Source organism: Nothobranchius furzeri, chromosome 8 (assembly GCF_043380555.1).
Source record: "Nothobranchius furzeri strain GRZ-AD chromosome 8, NfurGRZ-RIMD1, whole genome shotgun sequence".
Classification (NCBI taxonomy): Eukaryota; Metazoa; Chordata; class Actinopteri; order Cyprinodontiformes; family Nothobranchiidae; genus Nothobranchius; species Nothobranchius furzeri.
In genome coordinates, this window is record NC_091748.1 from 54139763 (window position 1) to 54147679 (window position 7917).

At 41.9% G+C, this 7917-nt stretch overlaps 1 protein-coding gene across 3 annotated transcripts in view; it reads left to right on the forward strand.

Moving 5' to 3' along the window:
- The window catches only part of xcr1a.1 (chemokine (C motif) receptor 1a, duplicate 1), a 92638-nt gene that overhangs the window by 56098 nt on the left and 28623 nt on the right, over positions 1-7917 (forward strand). The window lies entirely within an intron of this gene.

A 7917-nucleotide genomic window follows, 5' to 3' on the forward strand; every position in this document is an offset into this window, starting at 1 on the left:
ACTGAAATATTTTCAACCTTTTGATGATATTCTAATTTACTGGCCAGCACCTGTATATATATATATATATATATATATATATATATATATATATATATATATATATATATATATATATATACACAGTTGTGGTCAGAAGTTTACATACACTTGTAAAAAATATAATATAATGTCTCTACTGAGTGTCCCGTTATTTCTAAAACTCTGATTTTTCTCTGATAGAGTGATTGGAACAGATACTTCTTTGTCACAAAAAACATTCATGAAGTTCGGTTGTTTAATGTTTTTATTATGGGTTAACAGAGAAAATTGATCACATTTGCTGGGTCACAAATATACATACAGCAGTGCTAATATTTGGTTACATGTCCCTTAGCCATTTTCACTTCAATTAGGCGCTTTTGGTAGCCATCCACAAGCTTCTGGCAAGCTTCTGGTTGAATCTTTGACCACTCCTCTTGACAGAATTGGTGAAGTTCAGTTAAATTTGATGGCTTTCTGACATGGACTTGTTTCTTCAGCACTGTCCACATGTTTTCAATGGGGTTTAAGTCAGGACTTTGGGAAGGCCATTCTAAAACCCTTATTCTAGCCTGATTTAGCCATTCCTTTACCACTTTTGATGTGCGTTTGGGGTCATTGTCCTGTTGGAACACCCAACTGCGCCCAAGACCCAACCTTCGTGCTGATGATTTTAGGTTATGTTGAAGAATGTGAAGGTAATCCTCCTTCTTCATTATCCCATTTACTCTCTGTAAAGCACCAGTTCCATTGGCAGCAAAACAGCCACACAGCATAATATTCCCACCACCTTGCTTGACTGTAGGCATGGTGTTCTTGGGGTTAAAAGGCCTCACCTTTTCTCCTCCAAACATATTGCTGGGCATTGTGGCCAACAAGCTCGATTTTTGTTTCGTCTGACCACAGAACTTTCCTCCAGAAGGTCTTATCTTTGTCCATGTGATCAGCACCAAACTTCAGTCGAGCCTTAAGGTGCCGCTTTTGGAGCAAGGGCTTCCTTCTTGCACGGCAGCCTCTCAGTCCATGGAGATGCAAAACACGTTTGACTGTGGACAATGACACCTGTGTTCCAGCAGCTTCTAATTCTTGGCAGATCTACTTTTTGGTGATTCTTGGTTCACTCTTTGCCCTCCTGACCAATTTTCTCTCAGCAGCAGGTGATAGCTTGCGTTTTCTTCCTGATCTTGGCAGTGATGAAACAGTGCCATGCACCTTATACTTAAAAACAATTGTTTGCACTGTTGCTCTTGGGACCTGCAGCTGCTTTGAAATGGCCCCAAGTGACTTTCCTGACTTGTTCAAGTCAATAATTCGCTTTTTCAGATCCATGCTGAGCTCCTTTGACTTTCCCATTGTAGCGTTTGTGGGCGTTTGTGTCCAATGAGCCCTATTTACCGGGCCTAAGAGAAGTCACCAGCTGTAGTCACTCATAATCACTCACAAGAAGTTAAGATGCCATGCTATGAAGATCAGTTCACTGACACGTTTCTAAGTCACCAAAATTGCTAGTTCATGTTGCTGTATGTATATTTGTGACCCAGCAAATGTGATCACTTTTCTCTGTTAACTCATAATAAAGACCTTAAAGAACCAAACTTCATGAATGTTTTTGTGACAAAGAAGTATCTGTTCCAATCACTCTATCAGAGAAAAATCAGAGTTTTAGAAATAACGGGACACTCAGTAGAGCCATTATATTATATTTTTTACAAGTGTATGTAAACTTCTGACCACAACTGTATATATATATATATCTATATATATATATATATATATATATATATATATATATATATATATATATATATATATATATATATATATATATATATCAGACGTCACGCTAAACCAGGGGTCGGCAACCTGTTCCCATCAAAGAGCCATTATTACCAGTTTCCCACAGTAAAGAAAACACCGCAGCAGCCGCGGTGTTGTGGGCGGGGCCTACCCTCAGACAGCAGAGCGTTGCTCACAAGAGGTGACAGCAGCCGGTACCGGTCACTCGTGTACGTCAAAGTTATCTTTCATAAGAAGATAATCAATAAAACGATTTATATAAAGTGGATCCAGAAGTTGTAGCCCGTCTCTGCCTACAACATTTTGATATTTTTCACCCTGTTGGTGGTTTTACTGAGCAGGTGCCACTTTTGTCATGTTTCTTTTTAAAACATGTTTATACTGTTCAGAATACAAATCTCTGTCACGTTTGATTGTTGTAATTAAACTTTGCAGGTGGGGGAGGTCAGAAAAGGATCCGATCATTTTGTTTTCCCCTCATTTACAGCGACGGAGATAATGGTGCTGTGCGCCTGGCTCTGGTGTTAATCAAGTTAAATTTGTAACAATTTTCACAAGAAAACAAAACAGTTAAAGGCAGGGCTTGTGTTGACCGGACAGTTCCCGTATTTGGCCGTTGATTTTGACGGAGAAAGAATAGAAAGAATTACCCCGACGCATGCAGACGAACTGACACTTTATTCGTTTCGCAAATCGCAGATGTAGCTAAATCACTCAAGAAAAGATTTCCTTCTGAAGATCTGAGCTGGACACCGCTCAGCGCAGCTCACTGTCAGCGTGTACGTACGGTGCACAGCGAGCTGAAGATGTGGAGAGGGGCTTGGAGAGCGTTGCAGAACCAGAGCGCATGCAGGAAGATTTCTTCCACTGAAGAGAGTTTTCCAAACCCGGTCTCTCAGAGAGACTTTTCACTTAGAAAATGTTCCCTGATGATGAAACTTTGGCTGAATTGTGCTTGTTCCTGTCTCCAATGTGGCGTCTGAGGAGAGTCCCAGAATCTCACATCGTCTTCAGCTCAGAAAGCGCCGATATGATTACGCACAAGCGTGATTCATCAACCCGGTCACACAGTAGACCGGGTTGGACCTGTTCAGGTTTACGCAGACAATCTTTACATTTAGAATTAGCTTACAGATGTAAAATTTACGCAGTAAAATATAAAACATTTTATTTAAATATCCATTCATTATTTTACAAGCACAGAGAGCCGCATCAGATGGATGGAAGAGCCGCATATGTCTCCAGAGCTGCGGATTGCCGACCCCTGAGCTAGGGCATGTGCGGAGGACACACACACACACAAGCAAAATATACTTGTTTTCAATTATGTTTATTGGGCCCACTTACATTTTCTTAGGCCCACCCACAAATGAGTTTCTGGCTACGCTAATGGTGACTTTTGACAGACTTCTCTGAGCTCCGCAGCCATTACACTTTTCACCTCACACACCCCCTAGCGGCAGCTCGCGCACCCCCAAGGGGGCACCACACTTTGGGAATCCCTGCAAGACAATGACATAATTACAGATACATTAGGTCATCCATCCATCCATTCATTCATCCATCCAACAAGACAATGACATAATTACAGATACAGTAGGTTATATATCCATCCATCCATCCATCCATCCTTTCATCCAATAAGACAATGACATAATTCAAATTCTAATTCAAAAATACTTTATTAATCCCAGAGGGAAATTGCTTGCTGTAGTAACTCAGAATAATAATAATAATCAAGTCATCAAAGAGTTATTGTATATTACAATGGCTGTTGGCAGGAAGGATCTCCAGTAGCGGTCAGTGTTGCAGCCAAACTGAAGAAGCCTCTGACTGAAGATACTCTTCTGTTGTCGGACAGTCTTGTGAAGAGAATGCTCAGGGTTGTCCATAATTTTCTTGATTCTCGAATCCTTCTTTGCATTATCAATCAAACAATCAATCAGCATTATCTCCTCCAGTGGTTCCACAGTCGTCCCCAGAACAGAACCAGCCTTATATATTAGGCTGTTGAGCCTTTTCAGGTCCCTGCTTCTGATGCTGCTACCCCAACAGACGATGGCTGAAGAGATTACACTCTCAACAACAGACTTGTAGATCTGCAGCATCTTGCTACAGACATTGAAGGACCTAAGTGTCCTCAAGAAGTGCAGTCTGCTGTGTCCCTTCTTGTAAACGGCTTCGCTGTTCTTTCTCCAGTCCAGTCTGTAGTCCAGGTGAACTCCAAGGTATTCCTCAACCACCTCCACTTCTTCCCCCCTGATGAAAACAGTGTTTGACTCCACCCTGTTTCTTCTGAAGTCTAAAATCATCTCCTTTGTTTTGTTCACATTCAAGGTCAGATGATTGTTTCCACACATGCCACAAAGCGCTCCACCAGCTCTCTGTACTCAGTTTCCTGTCCATCTCTGATACACCCGACAACTGCAGAGTCATCTGAGTATTTCTGTAGATGACAGGTCTCTGATTTGTACTGGAAGTCTGAGGTGTACAGGGTGAATAGGAATGGTGAGAGTACAGTCCCCTGTGGTGCTCCAATGTTACTGATTGCCTGGTTTGATGTGCAGTTCTTCAGCCTCACAAACTGTGGTCTGTTTGTCAGGTGGTCTTTAATCCAGGCGATAGTTGAGGCCCCCACCCGTGTCTTCTGGAGTTTCTGGCAAAGTACATCAGGCTGGATTGTGTTAAATGCACTGGAGAAATCAAAGAACATGACCCTGACTGTGCTGCCTGCTTTGTCCAGATGACAGTGGATTGGTTGAAGCAGCTGGATGATGGTTTCTTCAACTCCAACTCCTTGGCGATAAGCAAACTGCAGCGGGTCCTGATATGTTCTAGTTTGCTTATTCAGGTGGACCAACAGGAGTCTCTCCAGGACCTTCATGATGTGGGATGTCAGGGTAACCGGTCTGTAGTCATCACTGACTGATGGGCGAGTTTTCTTTGGAACTGGAACAAGGCAGGATGTTTTCCACAGGACTGGAACGTTCTCCTGCGCCAGGCTGAGGTTGAAGAAGTGCTGCAGAATCCCACAGAGCTGCTCTGCACAGGCCTTCAGTACCCTGGGGCTGACACCATCTGGACCTGCAGCCTTGTTCCTGTTCAGTCTCTCCAGCTGCCTCTTCACCTGACTTCTAGAGACAGATAGGTGGGTGGGGGAGGTAAATGGGGCAGCAGCCTCTCCTGACTTGGTTGAAGACAGATTTATAGAACCAGAAGAGTCCATGACTGCCTTAGAGGACAAAAGAGCTGGAGTGTGACAGGAAAATGTTGGATCAGAGGAGGATGGGATGTCTGATTGGCTGGGGACAGGCGAGGAGGATGCTGGGTTTGTTCCTAAACTGAACCTATTGAAGAACTTGTTCAATTCATTGGCCGTGTCCAGGCTGCCATCTGTGCAATCCTTCTTCAGCTTGAAGCCTGTGATCTTCTTCATCCCTGACCAGACATCTCTGATATTGTTCCTCTGTAGTTTGTTCTCCAGCTTCTTCCTGTATGCCTCCTTGCTGTCTCTGATCTTGATCTTCAGTTGCTTCTGTAAACTCCTCAATAATTCCCTGTCTCACTCCTTGAAGGCTCTTTTTTTCTCATTTAGCAGATTCTTCAGTTCACTGGTGATCCAGGGTTTGTTATTAGTGAAGCATCTCACTGTTCTGGTGGGTATGATGTTGTCCACACAGAAGTTTATATAGTCAGTGACACATCCAGTCATGGCATTGATGTCCTCTTCATATCCTTGGCAGAGAGTCATCCAATCTGTGGTCTTAAAACAACTCTGCAGGGCTTCTTCAGCGTCCTGTGACCATTTTCTTACAGTTCTTCTTGTCACAGGTTGCCTCTGAACAAGTGGTTTGTATTCTGAGCAGAGAAAAACAAGATTGTGATCTGATTGGCCCAGAGGAGGTCTTGTTTTAGACATGTATGCATTCTTTACATTTGCATAACACAAATCCAATGTCTTGTTTTCTCTGGTGGAGCAGCTGACAAACTTGAAATGTTGGAAGTGTAGCAGAGAGCGAGGCATGATTAAAATCACCAGATATAGCCACAAATGCATTGGGGTGCTGGGTTTGTAGCTTAGCGACAACGGAACTGATGGCATCACATGCATTTTCAGCAATGGCTGAAGGTGGAGTATAAACGGTTGCCAAGACAACACTGGTGAAATATCTTGGCAAATAATATGGGCGACAACTTACTGCCAAGAGTTCAACATCTGGGCTGCAGAGATGACATTTCACTGAAACATGACCTGGATGGCACCATCTGTTGTTGACAAGCACTGCCAATCCACCTCCTTTTCTTTTCCCGCTACTCTTCAGATCTCTGTCTGCTCGCACAGTCAGGAATCCTGGCAGAGAGACGCTGGAATCGGGGATATGGTCCTGCAGCCACGTCTCACTGAAACACATAACACTACACTGCTGATACTCTGGCTGAGTCCTTGAAAGGGCTTGGAGTTCCTCCATCTTGTTGGCCAGTGATTTCACATTGCCCATCATGATCGATGGAAGAGATGGTTTGAATTTCCTCTTTCTCTGTCTCCGTTTTGCTCCTGCTCTGCACCCACACTTCTTGCGTTTTAGCTCATTTGGGATTTGTGGCTTCAGTTGAGGTATTATTTCAGCCTTCCCAATGTTAATCAGCTGCTCCCGATTGTAAACCAGCTTGTTACCATGGTTACACATCATAACAAATGCTCAAAAAAGTGAAAAAATAGCAGTAAAAATCCTCCAAGCTTCACAGCACCAGAAACAGAAAAGAAAAAATGTCCAAAAAAATACCATTCCTCCCGAGACACCAGAAGAAAAAATGTCCAAGAAAAGGTAAAACTTACATAGTCAACAGAGCTACTCCAAAATGCAGCCATCCAGAGCAGCGCAGTTCTAATTGCAGATACAGTAGATTATCTATCCATCCATGCATCCATTCCAACGGACATTTTCTAAATGCCTTCAGTTTTACAGTCTACTTTGCATCTTGAAAACAAAACATCTCAAATCAAATTTCAACACTTTAGTTTCTGATTAATTGTATCAGATCAGTTTCCATATAGATGTAAAGACCAAGTTCCCTCATTTTTTCAATACATTTGCAGTGACGTCTAGAACAAATGAATGCCTTGTGAGCCGATCTCTGTGGAGTAAATAACGTTTGTGTTGCAGGTATCGCGTCACATTTGCACTCCTGTTTCAGGAAGTAGAAGTTCTCCCCATGTGTGCATGGGTTTCCTCTGGGTACTCCGGTTTCCCCCACAGATTACAACATGCCCTATAGGTTATAAATTGTAAGTCGCTTTGGATAAAAGCGTCTGCCAAATAAACATAAACATAAAAAAATTATTTATTTGATTTTAACAAATTGCTGTAATATAACAAAAAGTGAATATTTCAACTGGTTTCTCTGTGAACTTGCTCTGTACATTTGAGCATTGTAGTTTTGTTTTATTCACAATTCACAACTCCTCCCATTTTAACACACTGACATCAGATGGGGATGATGGGTCAATTTTAAAAGGCTGTGGTGACTCTTAAAGGCACAATACATTTAGACAATAACAAATCACAATATCATTCTCCCCTTTACTTCTTTACTGTGTGTTTGACACATTTCCCATGCATACACTCAGTGTATATTGCAATTGTAACATCCAGCAATGGTCAGTTTTCACCTACAGATTGACCTACATGCTACCAGTCATCTGCAGACATATATTCCATTCTCTAAAGTGGATTTTACATCCTAGCTCCCAACAAACCCCGAAGGATACTGCAGCCTTATTGACATTTCAGGAGGAACAAGATGTCAGGCTGTGTTCCCAAACAAAGCCTTCTTTTGATAACACCACAGGATTGCTCACTCTTTGAATAAAGTGAATATTTTCAGCTCATACGAGTTAATCAATCGTGAAATGAATGAAAAAAATTTATATGAATAATAATAATGTCTTGATTAATCTGTGCTTAAATTAATAAGGTTGATTAATCTATTCTTGAACTACTGAAATTTGAAATGATTGTTATTATATTGAAAGATTTATATATATGATGATCAGTAACGTTTGATATAAGTGAATCATTATCTACACTCAGACACAAG